Genomic DNA, 25,450 nt, shown 5'->3' with positions numbered 1-25,450 from the left:
CACCCTGACACCTCAGGATCCTCAGAGAGGCTCAGCTGCTCAAATTTCCACCAGGGACCATACCAGCTCCATGGATATTCAGACTTTTTTTTAGTAAGCACCTGAATTTTGTGTAACTGATTTCCACATCCATTGAAGGCAGCTTCTAAATTTAGAATTAACATCCAAAGCAGTCTGTTGCACAAATGTATACTTCCTTGCAAGCTGTTGTCAGAAACAGTAAAATTGACATCCATAAAACAGTTTCTTCATATCTTAATAATATTGAACTATAAAAATAGAGGATCTCAAGCAAATAAAGCTGTAACCATAATAACCTTTACAAAGTTTACTACCACAGTCAAGTACTGTCCAGATCTTTTTTTAATGAAAATGTAAAAGTGTCCCCATCCTTATTCTCACATGACAATGCAATTCCCTCAGCCCAGCATTCCCTCTAGACACTTGTCACTGCCCAATCCAGAACTTTAGTAATTGATCACTCGGGGTACTAACCTGCACCTTATACAATAAAGCCACCTTTGCAGAAGCTGCAGCTTCATTTTCATCACTTCCTCCTTTGCCTATTCCAATTAGTTGCTTAGATTCAGTTACACACGTCTCCCCATACCAAGCACATTCAGTTGTGCCAGGAGGATGGAGGAAGTCTTTCTTTCAAGATATCTTAACAAAGTAGACATTGCAATGCAATAAAGTAGTGAGACTCATGGTTGATGCTTACACACAATCTTCCATCAGAACGCTTTATCGTCCCTTGCCCAGAACAGATGGGGAAAAAATTACGCTATGCCCTGAAATTTTCCATTCTTGATCTCAGCCCAAAGGTGACTTTTTTATTTTTAAACTTGAGACTTGAGCAAAAAAAAAAAGTTCAACTATTTTTGATTCATGCCCAGGCTAAAGAAACACATGGTAAGATTCTTTTTTTTTCCAAACCCGTAGGTAGCTCAAACAGCTAAGCTTCAAAAGCTCAAGCTTTCTAACTAGCACTAATAGTGTTCACAGAGGCAGCACCCCTGCAGTAATTGCAAGGCCAAAAATCAATAGCCAGGGTGAGAAGGAGCTGGGATTCCACTTTCTGGACACATTGTCCCCAGTACCTCTAAATACTTAAAAGAACCACATAGAATTCTCAAATGTTTAAGCAGGATGGTTGGGCCTGAAGCTTTTCCTCCCTTCTGGGTGATAAGGCAACCCATCCTCATCACCATTTTTTCATTACGCATCCTTTGATGCATTTCAGTCCTCTCGAGAGTCCAGGCTACCCAGGGAGAACTGACAGGTCGCCTGACTGCCCTCTGTCCCCAGAACTTGCTCTCTTCTCCCCCAACCCTTCCAGCCCTAGCCCCAACACTGACCCCTCTACTCCTTCTACCCTCCCTCTATCCTGCTATTCCCAGTCTCCATAGAGGAAAAAGGGACTGTCATGCCTAGATGAAAAGAGTTGGGGTTCAAGTCACCCCATGTACCTCCCTGGTTCCACTGAACCTCTGGAATTCTAGCCACAGATCCCCCTCTTGCCCTCTCATCCTCCCCTAACACATCCCTACACATTGCAGGCCCAGGGGGGAGTCCACAAAATGGGACTCCATGCATCCATCCTTCTGTGGGGCTGCGTGGCATACCTACAGCAAGACTCCAGTCCCTGGTCCCGGCTCTGCCACTCATGAACTGTGTGCCCATAAGCAAGTAGTCTCTTGCTCTGCAGACCTGGGCTTATCACATTTGTCCCACCTATCCCAGAGAGCTGTTATGCAAAGTAAGGGGAACCACAGATGTGAACAGGCTTCAGAATCAGAGCTCAATATAAATGTACCTCCTTATTATTAGGCACATGGCACAGTGCCAGGCAGTGTGGTATGTTCCTTGGGGCTAAAGTTCAAGAGATATTGGCAATAAAAGAAAGTGAATTATACCGGGCAGAAAACAAGGAACAAAAAGAGAAGAACAGAGATGAGGATTCACCAGGCTCCAGAGAAGAGTGAATTCACAGTGACAGTGCAATCAATAAAGGCTTCCTGCAAAAGGAAGGCTTTGTATGCAGCCTGAAGTGGCTCTCACCATGCTGATCAAAGGTGATTTCATGGCCAGGCATGGTGGCTCACGCCTGTAACACCAGCACTTTGGGAGGCCGAGGCGGACAGATCACTTGAGTTCAGGAGTTTAAGACCAGCCTGGGCAACATGGTGAAACCCCGTCTCTAATAAAAATACAAAAATTAGCCAGGTATTTTTTTTTACAGGTGGCACACGCCTGTAATCCCAACTACTTGGGAGGCTGAGACAGAAGAATTACTTGACCCTGGGAGGCAGAGATTGAAGTGAGCCAAGATCACACCACTGCACTCCAGCCTGGGCAACAGAGCAAGACTCTGTCTTTAAAAAAAATTTTAATTTAAATTTAAAAAAGGTGATTTCATGCATCCCCCTTCCCAAGACCAAGAGCTCTTTGAGGGCAGGTGACATGTCTTTATGTCTCAGCCTTTGCAGCTTCCTCCTGGCATCTAGGTGAATGAAAGAATGAATGGAGCCTTGAATTAGCCAGGAACTCAACTACGTGGAAAAGAGGAGAGACTCCCAGATAGCAGAGGGAAGACAAGCTGGGGTCAGAGGGCGGACGCTTTGGCTTAGGAGTAGAGGAGTTCAGAAGTTCAGGCTTCTGATCACAAAGGGAGGTAAAGGGAGTTCAGAGGAGTGAGTGACATCATGAAATCAGTATTTGGGGAGCTTAATTGGGCAGCTGCATGCAGGACAGCCTGCAGCAGGGGGTGAAGGAAAGCTGGCAGAGCGGCCAGGAGGCAAGGGCAATGAGTCAGGCAGACGGTAAGAAGGGAAGCCACTGCCTCTCGGCCAAATCGCCCTCTCTGTCCCAGAGCACCCATCTCTGTCCCAGTGGAAGCCCCATCAAGGGCCACTCTCAGCGACTGTCCTCTTTAGGCTGGACCTTAAGTGCCCCCTAGTCCTCCTGCCCTTCACCCAGCACTGGCCTCCTGCAAGTGGTTACCTTCCCCTTGTGAATCCCTCCAGGCTCAGGGATTCCAGGGATTCCCTCCCATTCTGATTTTAGAGGACAACGCGGATGGTAAGCACTCCCTTAAAGGAAGCACAGTGATGCAGCAGCAGGCGGGGAAACAGGGAGAGAGCTTTTACTTCTGAGCACATTTTCCCAAATTGCTATCTTTTCAACACTTTCATAAGGTAATATGTTAATATGACAGTTAAGATGATGATAAAAGAAGGTAGAGGAAAAAAATGTGGAAGACAGGACCAGTGCATTCAACCCACAGCTCAGACATGGTTGAGAAACAGATCCTGGTGCTGAAGAGCTGGGGACAGGAGCCTGGTGATGGGCAGCCTCGGTTCCAGGGCAGGCCCTGCCACCAACGCACTGTGTGACCTTAAGCAGCTGTGCTCTTCCCAGTCACTCTCTTCCACCTGTAAAATGATGTCAGAGATAGTTCCCACCCAAGAGGGTAGTTGTAAGAAGGAAATGAGTTGATCTGGTGCAGCGCTTAGTAGCTGGCACAAGATAAGGGGTTAGTAACTGGTATCTGTGATGAGCACCAGGCTAGCAGTTACTGCCTCTAACATCTGGAGACACAAACCCTAGCACTGCGGCTGTCCCACAGGAGGTGTCAAATGTGAGCCTCCCAACCCATCCCCCTGAAATCCCCAGATGAATGCACCTCCCTACAGCCCTAACCAGGGACACACAGAACAAGCCGGTGCCTCCTCGCTTTACAGACCATCAGACATGCAAAGGCAGTTGCTATGCCTCCACGGAATATTCTCTCCCCTAAAATCTTCATGTTTTTCTCTCCTCTTATTTCTCTTCTATTCATCCACTGCACAAACAAGATTAGGCAGCAGTGATAGGCAAGAAAAGATGGAAATATTCTTCAAATGGAATAGCAAAAATAGGCTTTGGAAATTAATGCCTAGAAATTTACCCCATGGGCTCTCTGGAGACCAACCCAAATGAAATCCCATTGACAGAAAGCTGCAGCCCTCTGAGGAATGTTCCCCCATCCCATCCCCCAGGATCCCCGGTCCAGGAAAGATGGAAGTTGGCTTCTGATCTCCCTGGTCTCCCAGGGATCCTGCTCGGGGCACCACCTGAAAAGTCCCTCGGCAGAAGCACTTCTCGCCATGCGTGAATGCTGTGGAAAGCATCTGAACATGAAGTTTCCAATTACTGCTGGCATTTCTGGAGTGTCCTGATGCTGGCTGCAGCTGTCCCATGGAAGGCCAGTGATGTCATCAGCAAGCCTGACAGCACTGAATTCCAAGGCTGGCTGGGAAGAAAGGTTCCCTGCAGGCTGAGCCCCCATCACTGGAGACGGAGGAAACTGCCATTTCCCCCCACAAAGGTGGGCGCTACTCAGGTTTTCTGCTTCCCTTCCTGGGTAGAATTCCATTGCCATAACTTGGACTCACACCAGGGAAGGTTCAGAAGGTGCACCAATGTCCAGGATGATTCCATCTGACTGCTTCTGAAAACTTACTATGTGTCCAGAGTTGTTCCGGGTGGAGGCAAGCCCAGGTGAGACCTACTTTCCAAATGTTCATGTACTCACTTCGTGGCATGAAAACAAAATGGTCTTGCCTTCTTCGGCTATAGAGAGACAATGAGGGAGGTAAAAAGGGAAAGAGAGAAACAGAAAAAGCAAAAGAAGGAAAAGGTGGGAAGGAAATGAAAAGAGGAAGAGAGAGAGGGGGGAAGGGAAGGAAGGAGGGAGAAAAGGAGGGAAGAAGTTTTTGGCCTGCGGCTAGTTTTACCTTGAACCTCCCTACTCAAGACCTTCCCAGTTCCTCTCTCCTCCTCTCCCTTGTTCAGGGAGCTCAGGCCCTGGGGGAGCCCTGGCAGATACTGTCCTCTAGAAGAGCTGACCAAGGAGACAGGGCACGGGATGCCTGCAGAGCGATGTAACAGATTGGGCCCTGAGCCCTACAGTAGAGTTCAAGCTCAATGCAATGTTCAGATGTCCCAAGGGGGAGGATTAGATTAATTGGAATTTGCGGCTGTGCCCAACCAAGATCCGTGTCTGTCACCATGTTAACCACGTTCAGGCCCCTCTTAAAATCAGAACCCCGCCATCCATCACCACCCCGGTGGAGAGGCACGGCCAGAGCCTCGCAGTCCAAGACTGACCTTCTGGCTGGCAGCCTACTTTTTAGCTGCCAGCCTCCTCCATGGGCTTCCGGATAAGTGTGTGTAACTCTTGAGCAAATCCTAGCCCCTGGAGGAACTACCGGCAGTTATGAACACAGTCCCTTTGTTCATCTCAGGAGCTGATTTAATTAAACGAGAAACTATGGACCCTTCCTAAGGGAGAAACTATTTAGTATCCAGAACCAAGGAAAGTAAAGGCTAAAGGGAAATCCAGATCCTTTCAAAAACTATCTAATTGAACCTTGGGAGCAAAACCATGCAGTCAGATTACACAAGAGGATCCAAGGGGCTGCAGTGTAACCCAAGGTGGCACAGCCATTAAGTGAAACACTCAGGTCTGAGCTAGGGCGCCCTTTCCAATGCATTATGACACATTTAATCCGTAAAACTGTGTAAATTATTTTTTTAAAAAACTGTCTTGGGCCAGGTGCTATGGCTCACACCTATAATCCCAGCACTTTGGGAGGCCAAGGCAAGTGGATTGCTTGAGCTCAGGAGTCCAAGACTAGCCTGGCCAACATGGTGAAACGCTGTCTCTACAAAAAGTACAAAAATTAGCCAGGTGTGGTGGCACATGCCTATGGTACCAGCTACTCTGGAAGCTGAGGCAGGAGGATCACTTGAGCCCGGGAGGTGGAGGCTGCAGTGAGACAGGATTGCGCCACTGCACTAGAACCTGGCCAACAGAGCCAGACTCTGTCTCAAAAAAAAAAAAATACTTTCTTTGACATATCTTTATGAGAATTGCTATCTTAATGTTGCTCATAAAAATAACTTACACAAATGTGTGCCAATTGCTGAAGATCTTCAATTTCAGTTATTCTATTTTTTATTTCTAGAAGTCCTATTTGTATTTCTTCAAATCTCCATGGATTTTAAAAATTAGTCTATTGTTTCTTCCTCATTTGTTTCAAACATTTAAAATACATTACCTATTCCATTGGAACTATATCTAAAACCCTCAGGAATCTGATTATTCTGTCTGTTGTTTCTGCTGACTTTCACTCATGGTGACTTGTTTCCTCATCTGTTTCGGATTTTGAGAGTGAAAGCTCGTGCTTGAATGGCTGAGTTTTACCTACAGGAATCCATCAAGGCTTTAGCTACAAGTATGGCCCTCCAGAGAGAATGTGCATTTGATTCTGACAGGAACTTTGGTGTGACCAACCCCAAACTACCTCCAGTTAATTTTGCAGCATGGAGTTTCCTGGGTCACCCAGGCAGTATAAATTCAAACCCCAAACTTGCATGAAGGCAGACTTACGATTACAAATTCTCACAGGAAACATTGTTTCATCCTTTGGCAAGCCAAAGCCAAAACAGGTAAGGGCCCCTGTCTTCTCCCTTTGCCCCCCTGCAGATGTCTGCTGGACCACCTGTCCCCTAGGGATATATTTCTCCTGTAGGGGAAAGCTTCAGACAGGCATCTCATTTCCAACTCCCCACCTGGCAAGGGTCCCAGGTCTGGTTCCCTGGGTATTCTAAAGGCCGTGCTTTCAATCCTGGCTTAAAGCCCGACACGCCCTCAATCTGATTTATTGTAAACACAGCGAAGTCTTTCTTAGAGCCTAGATCTGTGCTTTTTCCCGTACCTAATTTAAAGCTAGATACACCTTTCTTTGGTCTTTGGAGCCCAGAGTTCCCAGGGCCTTCTAAGGAATAAGCTTTCAAAACTTTGAAATGTAGATGTATTTATAGGGAAAGGAAAGCAGCAGCAACAAGGTTTTAATGACCTATAAGGCTAATGGAAGGGAGGAAAAAACGCACACACCTGTGTAGTCAGCAATTTCGATTAAGGAGCATCTGAAATGCTGTAAGAAGGAAGAACAAGGTGGGAAATATTAGAACAGAGCAGAGTGGATGGGGAAAGAATCTACAAAGACTGCAGAGACATTTCTCTCTGTCTCCGTATCTTTCTGGGTCATTCTTTATCTGCAGGATGTCAACATAAGAGGTATATTTCACCCTATACACACATGATGTGGGCCAAAAGTTGAAAATGAGTATAGGAATAGAAACTACAATTCAGAATTTTAAAAAGAAACCAGACCACACACAACACCTTATCCAGGTACAGTTTCCAGCAGGCTTCATAGCCATCACTCAGTTTGTCCTCACAAAAGCCCTCAGAAGTGCATTTTATAACCAGTAATGGCCAACCTTCTAATAACCAGTCTACTGTACTTTCTCACATCTGTCACTACTTCTTATCAAAAAAAGTTCACTGATTAATCAATAATACGTTTGGGAGGCTGAGATGGCTGGATCACTTGAGCCCAGAAGTTTGAGGCAGCCTGGGTAACATGGCAAAACTCTGTCGCTCCAAAAAAAAAAAAAAAATATATATATATATATATATATATATATACACAAAATACATATATATATACATATATATGTATATATATACAAAATACATATATATGTGTATATTATATATATACAAAATACATATATGTGTGTGTGTGTATATATATATATATATACACAAAAATCAGCTGGGCATGGTGGCATGTGCCTATAGTCCCAGCTACTCAGGAGGCTGAGGCAGGATAATCGCTTGAGCTCGAGAGGTCAAGGCTGCAGTGAGCCATGATCATGCCACTGTGCTCCAGCCTGGGCAACAGAGTGAAATCTTGTCTCAAAAAAAAAAAAAAAAACGAAAACAAAATCAGTAACATGCACACACTGCAAATATATCTCCAGCTCTATGATTCTTCACTCAAAATCTTCAAAACCAGATGTGTTTTAGAATTCCAACTGTTTCGGGTTTTAGGAAATTATTAAGGTGAATCTCTGAGGTTTGGGCTGCACATCACAGTCACACACACTAACATTTCTTCAATGACACATGACGATTCAGACTAAGCTGGATGAATGAAGACCATAAACTGCCTTGCAGTTCAGGGCAGATTCCACTCACCACCAGCCCCTCCATGAATTAGGTAAAAACACTCACTTTTCAGAGTTTGGGGGGCTTCAGATTGGGAATGAGGTGGTGTAGAACTGGATGCATAAGTCATCTCTCAAAATATCTTATATTTAAATCCATCAGCTTAAAAGTCCTTCGCACTAAGTCTCAAAATCTTCACTCTGATTCTCAAAAGGGGCAGAAAAGAACAGTGACCAGAAAAGGAGAGGAGCATGAAACAGGTGATGGCCAGAGACAGCCCAGTGGGCCTCCCCGGGAGTCATGGTGTTCAGTGTGTGCATGGGCGGTGGGGAGGTGTAGGCATAAAACCACAGGATAGGTCACACATGGCCCAGGAAGACTCTTAGCAAAGCCTCAGGTGTAACAGCAGGGGCAGGCTGGGCAGGGGTGGCCCTCAGTACAGTTGCATTTGGCCTCAGATTTGTGACTAGGAGAAGCATAATATGAGGCAAAACCTCAGCATCCTCCTCTACAGCAGGAGAGCTGGATCACAGCAGCAATTTCAAATGGCAGGCCTCAGCTCCCTGGTTGACCAGGAAATCTATGTAACAGGTTATGAGCAATATTTCTTAAGAAAATTGAATGGAATGGAACGGAACGGAACGGAACGGAACAGGTCCGTACCTCGCTCAACAGGGACAGAAGCTTCTGTACTCAGGACCCTTCCAGACTCACCCCATCCGTATACCTGTCCACCTGCCTGTTCATTTATATCTTTTATAATACTCTTTTTTTTTTTTCTGAGACAGGGTCTCGCTCTGTCGCCCAGGCTGGAGTGCAGTGACACAATCTCAGCTCACTGCAACTTCCGCCTCCCAGGCTCAAGTGATTCTCCCACCTCAGCCTCCCGAGTAGTTAGGACTACACACGCGTGCCACCATGCCAGGCTAATTTTTGTATTTTTAGTAGAGACAGGATTTCACCATGTTGGCCAGGCTGGTCTCGAACTCCTGGCCTAAAGTGATCCACCCATCTCGGCCTCCAAAAGTGCTGGGATTACAGTCATGAGCCACTGTGCCCAGACCTATCCTTTGTAACATTCTTTATAATGAAAAGATTATGTCAAGCTGCATCTCATGTGGTAAGGACAGCCATTGTTTCAGGAACTTTTCTTTCTATAAGACATATATATATTAATATCTATGCGTGTATATATATATATATAATCTAGCAGAATTATCCACATGTATATATAACACATAGATATAATACACATGTATATACACAACGTATGCTTTGCACACACAATGTGTGCTTTAACTGTGGGATGTGGTCTAAAAAATTTAGGATTTACTGTGCTAGATGACTGCCTCCGAATCTTTTTAGCACAAACATCCTGTGGATTGTTTTTTCTGGTGTTACTGAATCCAGGCATTCTGTATTAAAATCATCCCAGACTGAAAATCAAAAAGAAGTCTCATTAAATTCTCTCTTTTTCAGGATGTACTTTAGCCACTGGGACCTGACTTCTAAGGTCTCTGCCAGTCACTCATTATGACCACTAGGGCATGTATCTAATCTCTGAGCCTTTAGTTCCTTATTTCTGAAATGCAGAGGCTGACCATCACAGACCTCTGAAGAGCAACTGCTCACATAAAATTGGAGAAATGACGACTCCTAGCTCATAGAATGGTCGTGAGGATCACACAAGATCATACTTTGAATGGTGCACCCAACACACTGTAAGTGCCATATAACTTTTCCTCTAAGACAAGACTATGAATGCTTTCCATGTCTGGTGCTTCATGATGCTTTTGAATCCAGTATTCATTTTGCACATGCAGCCTGCTTGAAGTGGGAGCTGATGGCTTTCAGGAGGCCTCAGGGCCTGACCACTGCAGGGGCTGGGACCACAGATCGTACGACCACCCTTTGTTCCTGCCTCCTCCTAGCCCTTGAGAGGCAAAGCTTGTCCCCTCAATAAATGATGACCAGAACCCTGTGTTTGTTGCCCAGCCTCCTGGGAGATGGGCAGTAGCATAGCAAAGGGATTACTTTGGGTAAATATTTCTCTAAACCTCATTCTTGCCACCACCAGTGCCCAGAATGAGCCGGCCAGCTCCCCAACAGCCCCACCATTCCAATGCTGGGACAGTGCTGACGGCATCAGCTCCCTGAATACAGGGCAAGTGACCTCATTAAAGGTAAGCCCCAGAATTAAGCAGTGGTAGCAGAGGCTGGGAAGCACAAGAGGAGGAGAATGCATGAACTGTTCTCTCAAGGCACTAGCGATTTCCTTTTCCAGAGCAGGTTATCGCCTTTACAGCACTTAGTACTTGGACCAACCAGCCACCACATCGCAATTCCACCTGAGGCCATGGCAGGCATCCAATCCTGCCTCCTCCAAAACGGGAATCTTGGCTGCACCTTTCTGGACAGATGGAAGCCCACTTTCTGGTGTGCCTTCCAGAACCCAGGGAGCTAAGTCTTAATGCTCCCCAAGGCACTTTCCCATCACTGGCAGGCAAACAGAGGTTAGTCTACCCAACTGACAGCTGAGAATACTGAGATTTAGTTCACAGGCCTAAAATGCTGGTTCGCAATCTTGGCTGCGCATTAGGATCACCCGGGGAGCATCTGAAGTTCCCAGAGTCCCTGCCACACCCAGAGGCTGTTCGGATTTGTTCCAGGCATTTGCTTTATCTCCCCAGAAGTTTCCAACGTGCAGGTGCTCTGGCTCTTGGTTATCAATCTCACTCGTGCCTCAGAGCCACTGGAAGGCCAGTTAAAATAGAGCCCTGGGCCCCACCCTCAGAGGGGAGTCACTGACTTGCGGGTGGGGCCTCTGAATTTCCATTTCCAACAAGCTCCCAGGTGAGGCTGATGCTGCTGGTCCAGAGAGAAAACCAGAGCTTTGAGATCCAGTGCTCAAGGCCCATGTTTCTAGCCTTAGGCTTCTCAGCCATGGATTGGGGAGAATAGCTCCTGGCTTGAGAAGCTCTGGTCTAGAATAGCACTCCTCAGTCTTCTGTGTGCACATCCGGACGCATCTAGATTCATGCCCAGTAGGTTTGGGTGGAAACTGTGCTGCTGATCCTCTAACCACACTCTGAGGAACAAGGCCCTAGACTAGCAGGCCTGACTGCCAAATCTACATTCTTCCCACTTCAAGCAGGTCTAGGGCCAGGCAACTCACCCTTCCCTAACAGCGATCTGCCTCCTTGAAACCTCCACTCTGAGAGACTTGCTCTGAACCACATGACAAAGAAAATGACTTCCTCTCCCAAGAAGGCACCCAGGTATCCTGTCCCCACCTCCACCTCTTGGCCTCTCCTTCTCCCTATGAAACAATCCCCCATCCTTTAACTCCTCTTGCTATGTCACAACAAACAAAACCTCAGGGATCTTGGAAGCAGACGGACTCTTGGCCTCTCCCAGCACTTGATGGGGCAGTACTACGTGACAGTTAAGTCCCCTCCACTGGAGACGTGCTTCCTAAGTGTCCACCACATGCTGCATATGGTCCTCGGGGCTTGGGACCCAGCTGGGGCACAATGACAGAAACACAGGAAGCACACAGCCGTGCAAGAAAGCTCACCATGGGATCCTAAGAGGAGTGACGCTAACAGCTGGAACAAAAAGACTGCAAAGGAAGAAGATCCAGTTCCTATCTGTAGGCCAGGGGTCTCAGGATTGCTAGCCTTCTGCCTTCTAAGCCACTGGTCCCATTCTCTAGGCTAGAGAACTACAGGATATCAAGCCTCGAGATGCTGGTGACCTGTCCAAGTCATTTAACGGGAGGAGGAAGGACGACAATGGCTTACACTGTTTCTCATGCGCCATGTGTTAGGCACTGTGTGAAATGCTCTGCAGGTATTATTTCATTCAATTCTCACCGAAATCCCATGAAACGCTCATTGCTGTGGCGCCACAGTTTAACAGGGAAGAATGGAGAATTACAGATGTGAAGTAGCACGCCAAACAGGAGGTAACAGCAGTAACTGACCCCAGGTTGACGAGCCTACACACTCTTTTTTTTTTTTTATCTCGGCTTACTGCAACCTCCGCCTCCCCGGTTCAAGCAATTCTCTGCCTCAGCCTCCCGAGTGGCTGGGATTACAGGTGCCCACCACCACACCCGGCTAATTTTTTTGTATTTTTAGTAGAGACGGGGTTTCACCATCTTGGCCAGGCTGGTCTTGAACTCCTGATCTTGTGATCCACCCGCCTCGGCCTCCCAAAGTGCTGGGATTACAGGCGTGATCCACCGCGCCCGGCTCACACTCTCTTAACTGCCATGTAGTTAAAGCAGTAAACTTGCCTTAACTGCCTAAAGATGAGGCATTTAACTTGCCTCATCAAGGACTGGGAGAGACCGAGACTCGGCCTTCTTCCAAGATCCAGGTTTCTATGCAAGATGGTCCCATCCTCAGGCCATTTCATATGGTAATAAATAACATCAAGCAATATCATTACACTTAATACACCAGGCAATTCTACATTACTTGTGTAAACACATATATACACACATACGTAACTTATGTATAGATAAAAACATACACTCATTCCATACTCACAACAGCCTTCTTTGTAAATATCTAGATTTCCATTGTGCAGGTGGGACAACTAAAGGACAAAGAGCTTGGGTAACTAGGGTCTCCCAGCTAGTTGGTGGTGAAGCCAGAATTTGAACTCTGACAGTCTGGTTTCCAGGTTGTGCTGGTGACATCCCCCTGCCCCCTCCACAGTTCACATTGGCTTTGGTGCCTAAACTGAATAAAGAGCACAGTTCAAGGTGCTTTCTGTGCCCACATTGCACCCAGTCCAGTGGCCAAATCCTCTGCAGGTACCTTGATAAACGCCCAGTAAGGACCAAACAGGTGCCTCCTGCCCTATTTATAGCTCCCAGCATGGCCAGCTAGCTATAATAAGCAAAGCTCCCCTAGGACTGGAGCTAAATTAAACTGGCGGGATTAGAGGCCAGCAGCTTCGGACAGTGCCTCTGGACACCTCCAGCAACACACCACTGGTGATACTAAGAGGAGCCTCTTCAAAGAAGTAGTTTGGCCTCACCAGTGGGCCTTTCTCCTGAGTGGCGTGTGGATCCAAGGGGTTCCTTTAATGGCCTCCTCCCGATTCTAGTGGCTGATCTGTCCTAAGATCCCCCAACTAAATCAGAAGATGATGAGTGATCTCATGCTCTGAGGGTCAGAAAACCAGAACTCTGGTCCCAGCTGTGCCACTGATCAGTCCAGCGGCCAAGGGACTCAACTGCTCTGGGTTTCAGCTTTGCCTCTTGAGATGAAGACAGGCCTATCTCTGAAGTCCTTCTTAGCAGGAAAATCCCAGACATCTCATAGATCTCAAAAAGGGGCTTCCAGTTAAGTCCTGTGGTAGGAATCAAATGCCCTCTAGAGAAGGGTCCAAGGGAAGCCTGCAGCCCCCCAATGAGGGAGGAGGACTCTGACTTGAAAGTCTGGTGTAAACTCTCAGGCTGGTGGTGCTGTGAGCCTGGGAGAAGAGAAGTGACAACCTCTCACCACCTCCTGGAGTGTGAAGAGGACACAGAAAGAGATCTCATCCTCCCTCTCGCTCCAGAGTATCCAGCCGCCAAGGGCTCTGCCTCTCTTGGGACTCAGATGTCACCTCCTCAGAGGCCTTCCTGGGTTCCTTATCTAGAAAACCCACCTGCTACCACTTCCTAGCCACTGGCCAGGGCACTCCCAAGACATGGACTCTCATCCCCTATATATTTGCTAAAATGTGCATTAACTGTCTGTATCCCCCACTGGGATGTGAGCCCCACAGATGCAGGGCCTGCATCTGTGCTCTTCACATCTAGAGCACCTGGCATATACCAGGCACTGGGTCTGCTGACTCAGTGAGCCATTTTGGCCCCAGGCCTCCTTCCTCCGTGCTGAGCGCCCAGCTGCCAACCTCCCGGAGCCGTTGGGCTTCTCTCTGTTTTTCCTGTCCAAACAGGGAGGGAGCCACTAAACCAAACAGGATGAAAGGGAAAGAGGGGAGGTCAGGAAGGCTTCTTGGAGAAGGTGATTTCTTCAGGGATGAGTCAGTGATGTCTAGCCAAGGAAGCAGCAAGGATGGAGAGAAGAGAAGGGGCAAAGCACAGAGGTGGAAATGGCCCATGCAGGGCATCTGCCGGCAGCTGGGAGTTGCTAAGAGCATGGAAGGTAATCAAAGCAGGAGGGATCAGGGAGGCAGGGGTGTCAGTGGCAAATGGCCACAGGTGTGTGCGAAGAAGCCTGAATTTTATCCTACAGCTCAGGTGTGGGCAAACTTCTCTGTAACAAGCTGTCAATCTGTCACAATTACTCAACTCTGCCACGGTAAGCTTGAAAGCAGCCATAAAAGATAGATCAGTGAATGCAGATGGCTCTTTCCCAATAAAACTTTATTTATAGATATTTGAATCTGAATATCTTATCATGTTCATATGTCAAAAATATAATGTGTCTATTGTTTTTTTCAACCATTTAAAGATATAGAACCCACCCTTAGCTCACGGACTATACAAAAAGAAGTGGCTGGTAGACTCCTGCTGTGGGCAATGGGGAAGTTTTGGGAGGTTTTAAGAAAAAGAAAGACAAGATCTGGGTTATGTCTTCAAGAGGCCTCTCTGGTGGCCAGTAAAGAACGGACCCCAGTGAAGGTGTTATTCCAGAGGCTGGGAGACCCTCAGGAGGCCCTTGTGATGGTTTAGGTGGAAGACAGAAGGGATCCCAGCAAAGGAAATGAGTCACAGAAGCTCCCCCAGAAAGTAATTTCCATCTGACCCATTGGAGCAGTGAGGCAGGTGTCCCCGGATGTTTCTTCTATGAACAGCAATTGAATTGAATGCCAAGTTTAAATTTGGATAACAGCCTGTCATCCTACCAAACCAAATTAATACTAATCACTTTCCCTCCCCACACATACCCAGCTAACTTTCCATAAAATGCTATCCTTAATAAAACCAGAAAACAAACAAAAACCTTCAATGACTACAATAAGATTATAGTACATATATAAGAAATGTCCGGCCGAATGCCGTGGCTCATGCCTGTAATCCCAGCACTTTGTGAGGCCGAGGCGGGCGGATCATGAGGTCAGGAGATCGAGACCATCCTGGCTAACACAGTGAAACCCTATCTCCACTAAAAATACAAAAAATTAGCCAGGCGTGGTGGCAGGCACCTGTAGTCCCAGCTACTTGGGAGGCTGAGGCAGAAGAATGGTGTGAACCCAGGAGGTGGAGCTTGCAGTGAGCCGAGATGGCACCACTGCACTCCAGCCTGGATGACAGAGCAAGACTCCGTCTCAAAAAAAAAAAAAAAAGAAAGAAATGTCTTTATTTTCAGAAATGCAAACTAAAATCTCTAAGGATGAAATCCTATGATATTGGTAACTGACTTTCAACATATTTCAGCAAATAAAAAATGAATGCATCAAAAACAGCTCCAATCTCTACTGCCTTCCTCCTGGCCCATGACTTGGGAAATGCAGGGCAGGGTCAGCCTGGCCCGGGATCCCACACACACTTCTGGGAGGTAGGTGTCTCTGGATCCATGTGGCCTGTGCATGTGATGAGGGGCCTCTTGCTCCTCCAGAAGAGCCATCTGTGCTTTACAAAAGAGGTCAGAGTCCCAAGCCATAGCAGCCAAGGGCAGAGACTAAAGTCCAGACCTGTTCCTGAAGCTGAACCACTGTCACAGGTACCTTTGCTCTCCATGATCTTTTGCCAATGACCCAAAAAGCAGCTATGAATTTCTGACCCTGCACTCATAAATGCTGGTGTCCATCAAGCCCTTACCATGTGGCCCAATACTTTATATGCATTATTATCTTTCCTAAACTTCACAACAAGCCTATGAGAGATATACTATTTTCTCCACTTTGCAGATGAGGAAACTGAGGCTTAGAGTACAACCTGTGCCATCATACAGGTCCCCACACCTGGGAAGAATCCATGCTTGGCTTAATGCTCTGCTATCACCATCACAAAATTCTTCATACATTTTATAGGAACCCTACATTTGCATTCTTCATGGGACCCTGCAAGTTACATAGCCAATCTCACTCAGGTCTCACAGCTCACTGGTGGTGACATCAGGGGTAATGCAGGCAGTAGGACTTCAGCACCTACATGCCATCTATGACAGGGTTAGAAATTTCATGTAAGTGGCTATTTGATTCCAGGCTGCTAAAAGCCAAAGCCAGGACAGACACCAGGCTCTGTTTGACACCCAATTCTTGACACTTTTTTTTTCTTTTTTTTTGAGACAAAGTCTCGCTCTGTCACCCAGGCAGAGTGCAGTGGCGTGATCTCGGCTCACTGCAACCTCTGCCTCCCGGGTTCACGGCATTCTCCTGCCTCATCCTCAGTAGCTGGGACTACAGGCACCCGCCACCACGCCTGGCTAATTTTTTGTATTTTTAGTAGAGACGGGGTTTCACCGTGCTAGCCAGGATGGTCTCGATCTCCTGACCTCGTGATCCACCCGCCTCGGCCTCCCAAAGTGCTGGGATTACAGGCATGAGCCACCACGCCCAGCCCCAATTCTGGACTCTTAACCCAGGCAGGACAAACAGTTGGTGGCCTGGGCCCATCCAACTGCCGTGCTCAGCTCCCTTCCTCCCTCCACTCTTGCTTCCTTGAGAAGCACCTTTCCTCTCTTGGCCACTTCTGTTTCCTCCACAGTGACCTTGGAATGGTGACTAGAAGTGCTGCAGGTGGTGGCCTTAGAAGGACAGGGGCCCAGCCCAGCCCCACTCTCCGGCCGTCACTGCAGAAGCACATGCTCCTCAACGGAGGAAGACAGCTTCAAAGAGCATCTGAGTTTTAGGAAGGGTAGGAGAGAGCTGGAACAGAGGCCGATTCTGCCAGCTGTCATCGGTCTCTGATCTCCTGGCAAGAAAGCTGGCCATGGAGTAAAACCTCTTTTTAAAAATTCAGCAAACCAGGAGACATACCCTCAGGGTGTAGCTCTGAGGTTCCAATGTACATATTTTCCAAGGGCTGAGAAGACTGGAAATTTCTCCAGCAAGATCAAATGCAATGCATCTCAACCCAGACCCACCAGGGCAAAAGTGGAGTCCATCCCCCAAGGTCAATGACGTCATCACTGACATTGAGTCTAGCTCAGGCTCTGGAGCTGGTCTGCCTGGGCTTGAATCCTAGCTCTGATGCTCACTAGCTGATTGGCCTTGGCAAGTTATTTAACCTCTTCATATCTTTGTTTCTTCCTCTGTAAAACAGAAATAATGATGCCTGTGTCAGGGTTATTATGAGGCATAAACAATATATGTGGAAGAGGAGCTTAATAATTGCTAGTGATTAATATCAATATCATCATTTTCAGGCTCTGCTTAGGGACCTGAAGAAATGCTCATTCCCTACCTAATGCATGCGGGGCTTAAAACCTAGATGATGGGTTGATGGGTGCAGCAAACCACCTTCGCATGTGTATACCTATGTAACAAACCTGCATGTTCTGCACCTGTATCCCAGAACTTAAAGTAAAATTTTTTTTAAAAAGTTCATTCCCCAGGAAGCAGCCCCAACCTTGTCATGCCCTAAATCCACTGCTCTAAAATCCCTAAGACAAGCAAGAAGTATTGCTTCCTCTTGACCAACTGCAAGGAAGCACCTGCTTCTCCAGGACACCTACAAGGGCAGCTCACAGAGCCATGCCCCTTGGGGGACTTCTTGACCTTGGTGGTGGAGGCCTTGGCAGACACTCAGGTGTTTGGTTCCATATTTGCTTCCAGATGAGACTGTTTAATAGACATGCAACTGCTTAGCTATGCCCCAAAGCATGGGGCAAGCCACCAGCCAGGGAGGCCCCACTTCCTCTGATTCATCTGCACCCATGACAGGCCACCAGCCCCATCTGCCAATAGCAAGGCAAAGCTGACTCAGGCAACGTGAGATTATGAGAGCATCTCCCTCCCCTCCTGCTTCAGTCCACAGCAACGTGTGCCTCCAACCTTCTTTGTGCTACAAAGATCACTCACAGGTCCAGGATTATCATGGTACCTCTGTGACAGGCTCATCAGCAGGGCTGCTCTTGCCAATCTCTTACTGCTCAGAGCCTGGCCCTTCTGGCTCTGCCTGCTCTTCCCTGTTCCTGAACCCTGCTTCTGCTCCTTGGACTCCCAGGTTGGGCTTCTTCCTGGTCAGTCTTATGCTGGTCTGACCACAGCTGGTCCCACTATGAAACCCATCAGAAATGAGGTCAATGCATCACTGGCCCAGTTTCACAGAAAGATGGACGGGGGCACAAATGGCTGCTGGAATCCAGGTCCTGACAAATAGAGACTTGATAGAGCGTGGTTGAGTATTTCTCATATAGGGACACAAGTTCAGAAGGCATATGGCATCTCTGAGTACTGGACATCATACGAGGAGAGTCTCATCTCAAGAGGAGGTGATGATCATGTATTTGGCCTTCAGAGCCCATGCTGCTATAATTTTCTAAGATCTGAAATCTGTGTAATACAACAGCAGTCAGCTTCATGACCAGGAGCCCATCCTTGAGGGAAACTGACTCATCCTCCTCTGATGAGTGACTTGACTTTCCAGGCAAGCAGAGCAGGATTGAGCTTACTCCTGGGTCTCAGGGTTGCCTCCCTGGCCTGGGGCAGAGCGGATGAAGAGGAAGTGGGTGTTGATTCTTGATGGTTTGGGGGCTTCAACCTTGTCACCTACCTTTCAGGCCTAGCCTCAGTCCTGACTCAACAGGAGAGGCCAACACACCCAACTCCACTTCCTAAAGGCTTTGGTGCCCAACTGCAAGTCCTGATCACTACTCAGGTAGGAAATACAAGGAAATGCCTTCCAGGTAGGAAAGGAGATATAACCATAAGTAGATAAAAAAGGAACTTTCCATTTCTGTAAATTGAAGTCTTATTCACACAAGAGACAGATTGCAGGGGGCTGGATTTATGGGGTAAGATGATTAAATTCTGTGTCCTCTTTCATATGTCATGCTTTATCACGCATTACTAAGGATCTGATTTGGTGGCAATTTGTTGATTTCTTCAGTTCTTAGCTCAGTTACAAAAACCCAGTGAGCAGGACTTGGGTACCCTGCCAGTCAGCTCCTTAGGGTCAGAGAAACACCATCAGTCCACAGTGCTTTATAACCACCTAACCACCTTAGACGGGGCCTTGGTATTCACTACCCACTAGTCCTCCCCTAGCAACTAGCACCAACAATCCAACATATACGTAATAAGACCTGTGGGAAGCCCTTATTTGTCTTTATAACCACAGAATGTGGTACATTTAAGTTGTTCCATAAATGTTTTTGTTTTTGTTTGGAGACTAAGTCTTGCTCTGTTGCCAGGCTGGAGTGCAGTGGCGCAATCTCGGCTCACTGCAACCTCTGCCTCCCAGGTTCAAGCAATTCTTCTGCCTCAGCCTCCAGAGTAGCTGGGACTACAGGTGCAGGCCACCATGCCCAGCTAATTTTTGTATTTTTAGTAGAGACAGGGTTTCCCATGTTAGCCAGGGTGGTCTCGATCTCTTGACCTCATGATCTGCCTGCCTCAGCCTCCCAAAGTGCTGGGATTACAGGCATAAGCCACCACGCCTGGCCTTGTTCCATAAATGTTTTTAAAGAAGAACATGCTCCCTGAAATCCAGCCCATAGGCCATTCAGTCTCTGACTCTATCTCCAACAGAGACACTCAAGAGTGAGCTGGCAGAAGGCCTGGCCATCTGACATCACCTAGGAGGCTGAGGTCTGACCCAGTCTTCCAGACCCTAAGAAGCCTCACGGAGAACCCAGCACTTGGCTGCACTTAAGGCTTCCACAGCACGTTGTTCCAGCATCACCTCCAGCTCCCTATGGGCAGCCCACACACCTGGCCAACAGACACTGGAGCATGCACTCCCTGCACAGTCCTCTAAGCCACTCTAGCCCTTTGCTCATGTTCTTCTCTTACCCCAGAACAATCTCCCTACCCTTCTCCAAGCTGTCCCTCAAAACCCATTGATCACTTAAGAATCTCCATAGCAGATCTTTTGTACTTGGCATACTGAACTCTGACCACATGCTGGGCAGTTTGCTGGATGACAGGAGTACCAAGAGGACGAAAACACATGCCTGCTCTCAGGCCACTCAGACTATTGGGGGAGGTGAACAGAGGACCAAATGACTGCAACTCCTGCACAGTCAGACTGGCTGGGGTGAGTCTCAGCTCCACGATGCACTAGCCAGGTGACCTGAAGCAAGTCGCTTAACTTAAAATATCTGTTTCCTCTTCTATCATATGAGGACAAGCATGGTACTGATTTCATCAGGCCGTTGTCACAGTTGTATGAATTAATATAATTAAAGACAGCATTTATTTTACTCAAAAATTACTGGAGTAAGAGGAGTGAAGGTAATGCACAAGCAGTATTACTTGGTTTTGTACCAAGCTCTTATCAGATTGTTTTCACTAGATTGGTACCCTGTGCACATGGCAGGCCCTCAAGAAATGTTTGTAACCCTTCCTTGAACATGCTCTGCACTTTACCCAGCTTTTCTGTTCTCATCACCTCTTCAACATCGTTTGTATAAAAATTATGTATACTTCAAGGATGAGATCAGATGCCACCTCCCCTAATTAGGTTTACATGCTTCATGATTCCCAGACAAACAACTTCCCTGTCTTGTTTTTGGATTTCTCAGGCATCTAAAAACAGGTCCTCACTACCTTCAGTTATACCCATCCATATAGGAATACTATATGCCCCTATCAGACCACAGCTCCTTGAAGACAAATACTGAGATTCATGCTTTGTTATTTGGGGCCAAGGCTCTAGTGACAGAACAATTAAAAAGCAGTGCTATTTCTGTAGGGGAGCACTCCAAAACTCCTTTCTGAAACCTTTTTCTCATAAGCGCATGAGCCAGAATGGCTTTCCAGAACCTCATTTTTATCAAAAATAGAAACCAATCTGACCACGCACACCTTATATCACAGTGAAATGGAACATCCCAAACTTTTATCAACACGCATTTTCTATTCCCGCTATATAATAAAGGGTCCCAACTTTAACATTTTTCTGAAATCAGTATGTAACACTCTCCACTTCTGAATCTGACGGGGCACCAGTCAGTTTCATAGTCATCACTGGAGAGACTCTGTGCCAGCTTTTGTCTTCAGTTGTAACACAGGATCACATGGTCACTCTACTGAGCTATTCCCACCCATGCTCTTGGTTCTACGGATGATGAAGGGAAAAACAAAATGGTTCTAGCACCTGGATGCAGACCATTGCATGTTCGACGTCCTTTTCTTGTGCTCCACATGAAACATGTCCCAGATCCTTCATGGGCAACCCTCCACTGTTCAGTTTCATAGGAGTGCAGAAAACAAGGCCAGTTTCAAGTAGGTAGTAATTTCTGTTCCATTTCATGAACAAAATAGAGATGCAGCAATAAATTACATGATTTGAGCCCTCATTAGTAGACAGTAAATGTCATTGTTTATTAAAAAGCTAATAATCCATTCAATTTTTTAAATTAAGCAATAAGACTCTAATACAATAAATTTGAATAATTAAGCCTAATATTAATGGAGCGAAAACATGAGGAAAGTAAGAAGTTCTAAAATCTTTATTTTTCCCTCCACATAAAACATGTTGATAATGATCCCAGAGGTGAAAGAAGTTTCTATGTGCATACCAGTGGAGTACTTATTTGTCAAAGCAAGAACTCACACGTATGCTTAGATGGCTGGAAATCTCTAGGGAAGTACAGAGAACTCTCCTAACTCAGCCCTCACTATTGACTCCTAGCTCTATTTTTACCTGATCTGTTTTTATTGCTGGACTCCACTCTCTTTCCATTACATACAGCCTAAGAATTTTCTACTCCAGCTAGAAAGAGCTCTGACTAGGACCCAAGTTTACAACCAGGATGGTTGGTCTGTATGTGCTGTCTTCTCCCCGCTCAATAAAAGGAGAGCATCCTTGTGTTAGAAATAGCTTGGTATCTATGGCCATACCACCCTGGACACACCTGATCTTGTCTGATCTTGGGAGCTAAGCAGGGTCTGGCCCAGTTAATACTTGGATGGAAGAAACAACTTTGCACAACAGTTCTAAACAAAGCACAGTTTGAACTTATTCTTCCTGCCACACAGCCTTCCCATCACGTGAGGCTGTAGCATCATCTCTGCTTGGAAACTCTACACCAAGGTTGCACCATCACGCCCTGAAGAAGGCAAGAAGCCTTTTCTCAGGCCACTGAGTACAGGCTTATGTAAATAGGCAGTATAACTCAGTAGGCGGAGATGAAACATTTGCACTTCTCTCCCAGCATTATAATGAGAAAGCAAAACTCTTTATACAAGCTAAACCCTCTTCTACATTCTTAAGTGACCAAACAAACTTTTCCCCAGCAGCCTGCACTTCTATGGCTTTGCATTATTGGGATAAGCCAAGAGGGAGAGAAGACGAGCCTTTCCTCCTAAGCTCAGAGAGATCAAAGAGAACAAAGCTAGAGAGTGTGAGGGATTCTGCTTGGTGAGCGTTTCTCAGCAAAGTGGACTTTCTGTGTCTGGGCTGCAGGCCCCTGAGTGTCCGGTGCTCTGAGGACACCTTCAGTGGAATCTGTGGAAGGTACACATCAGATCTGCTCCCAGTAATAATGCCCTGCTTTGCAGAGGCTGTTTTGCTTTCCCAGGCGCTTTCATGTCTTGTATTAATCAACAAGCAAACACTTACTGAGCACCTATCAGATGCAGGGCCCCAGGTGGAGATATCTCACCGACAGATCATCTCACGGCCCCAGTCTTCAGATATATGTGCCACTCTGAAAAGAAAATAAGGCCCAAATCTGCCTTCAAGATGTTTATAGTTTTTTTGGAGACACAAGCAAAGAGTCCCATAGAAAGAGAAATAATACTGCAAAGCACTCTATTTTAAGTTAGTCTTCCTCAAACTTTGATCATAATCACAACCACATTAGGAGCTTATTAAAAGTCAAAGGGGCCTGGATCACATCTTTGGAGATTCTAATTCCATGGGAATGAAGCCTGGGTCCCTGTATTTTTAACAAGCAGCCACAAAGATTAAAAATTTAAAACATAAGACAGTGCGTAAGTGGCAAATGAGACAGTCACTCATGTTGGCCGAGGTCAAAGGACTCCAGCAAGGTCAGATATAAAAGAGACCTGCAAGGGCAGACAGGAGGCTGAGAGCAGAAAGGCAGAAAGGGGAAAGGTAGGGAGTTAGGAGGGAGAGGGGGATAGGGTCCCAAGAAAAAGTGCAATACTCATGTAGGGGACAGAATGCAGAAAATTCTGGATGTAGAAGAAGGCTGCCCTAGAGGATTGAGAGATCAAGACAGACAGGTAGGTCTGGAGTCCAGGGCCATGGGACTGCAGTCTGGGCCCTTATATTTTATCACATCAAAGTAAGGAGGATCATGAATGACAGGTGTTTACTTTAGCCTGGAGGCAAAGGGTGCCTCAGGAATGGCAGGGCCATGACAGCAGAGAATTTTAGACACCGAAGTCCCGTGCTAGGGCTGGATTGAAACCATCAGGAATACCGGAAGCTGGGCCCAAGGTTCTAGTAAGATACTTTAATATCCTGTTCTACCCTCATCACAGATCAATGAACTCAGCAAGATAGATAATATTATCTTCTTTCTATAAAGAGAAAACTGGGTCACAAAGTGGCCACACAGCAAGAGGAAAGCTGGGGAAGCCAGAACAGCCATGTGGCTGCGCTCATCTTTGACAAATCAATCCACTGCATTTCAAGCCTATTCAACATACATTTATTGAGTGCCTACTACCAGCAAGAAACAAGAAGCAGCAAGATGAACGGAGTGCCGTTCCTGCCCTCAGGGAGCTCACCTCCCAGTGGAGGAGCTGGCAAACATTTTCTGTGAAGAACCGTATAGTGAATACTTCAGACTGTGCAGGCCAGTTAGTCTCTGTAGCAAATGCTCACCTCTGACATAGCACAAAAGTGACCATGCACAATACACAAACAAATGAGCATATGTGTGTTCCAATAAAACTTTATTTACAGAACAGGCAGTGGGCCGGATTTGACCTGTAATGTACGAATCCCTAATCTAGTGGGTAAAACAAACCCCTGCATGGCTACTTATAAAACAAGAGAGGTGTGTTATAAATAAAACGACTTTGCAGCCCAAAGGAAAGATAGTAATTTAGTCTGGCCATGGATGACTGGGGAGGTAGCACTGGAGTGGGACAAGTACTTAGTTTTCTAGGTCTCAGTTAAAACGATGGGGCTGAATCAGAAGTACATGGACAGCCCTTCTTGTTCCCGCGTTCTCTGACTTGGATGTGGTGCTCCTTTCCTGGCCAGAGTCTTCCAACTGCACAAACAACGTGGCCTCTCCCAAGCTTCCTGGGCATCTCCTCACCTCTACCATCAAGTTTTGAATGTCACTTAAGGAATAAAAATTCCTAAATAATCCTGGAAGGCTAAACACACACACACGCACACACACACGCACAAAGTGTGTGTACATCCTACTGTGTCCGGAATTGGTGGGTTCTTGGTCTGACTTCGAGAATGAAGCCATAGACCCTGGCGGTGAGTGTTACAGCTCTTAAGGTGGTGCGTCTGGAGTTTGTTCCTTCTGATGTTCGGATGTGTTCAGAGTTTCCTCCTTCTGGTGGATTCGTGGTCTCGCTGGCTCAGGCAGGACTGAAGCTGCAGACCTTCGAAGTGTTACAGCTCAAAAAGGCAGTGTGGACCCAAAGAATGAGCAGCAGCACGATTTATTGCAAAGAGCGAAAGAACAAAGCTTCCACAGTGTGGAAGGGGACCCGGGTTGCCACTGCTGGCTGGGGCAGCCTGTGTTTATTCTCTTATCTGGCCCCACCCACATCCTGCTGATTGGTCCATTTTACAGAGAGCCGAGTGGTCTCTTTTGACAGGGTGCTGATTGGTGCGCTTACAATCCCTGAGCTAGACACAAAGGTTCTCCAAGTCCCCATCAGAGTAGCTAGATACAGAGTGTCCACTGGTGCATTCACAAACCCTGAGCTAGACACAGGGTGCTGATTGGTGTGTTTACAAACCTTGAGCTAGATACAGAGTGCCGATTGGGGTATTTACAATCTCTTAGCTAGACATAAAGGTTCTCCAAGCCCCCACCAGACTCAGGAGCCCAGCTGGCTTCACCCAGTGGATCCCGCACTGGGGCCGCAGGTGGAGCTGCCTGCCAGTCCCGCGCCGTGCGCCCGCACTCCTCAGCCCTTGGGTGGTCGATGGGACTGGGCGCCGTGGAGCAGGGGGCGGTGCTCGTCGGGGAGGCTCAGGCAGCACAGGAGCCCACGGAGGGGCGGGGAGGCTCAGGCATGGCGGGCTGCTGGTCCCGAGCCCTGCCCCGCGGGAAGGCAGCTAAGGCCCGGCGAGAAATT

The 25,450-nt window shown here is 47.0% G+C and overlaps 1 protein-coding gene across 13 annotated transcripts in view; it reads right to left on the bottom strand.

The window, feature by feature from the left end:
- The window catches only part of KCNMA1 (potassium calcium-activated channel subfamily M alpha 1), an 838,033-nt gene that overhangs the window by 691,012 nt on the left and 121,571 nt on the right, over positions 1–25,450 (bottom strand). The gene's annotated exons all lie outside the window — the stretch shown is intronic.

The sequence above is a fragment of the Pongo abelii genome, chromosome 8 (assembly GCF_028885655.2).
Source record: "Pongo abelii isolate AG06213 chromosome 8, NHGRI_mPonAbe1-v2.0_pri, whole genome shotgun sequence".
In the NCBI taxonomy this organism is placed as follows: Eukaryota; Metazoa; Chordata; class Mammalia; order Primates; family Hominidae; genus Pongo; species Pongo abelii.
The sequence above is the reverse complement of the archived record's forward strand: the minus strand, read 5'-3'. Positions and strand labels throughout refer to the sequence as shown.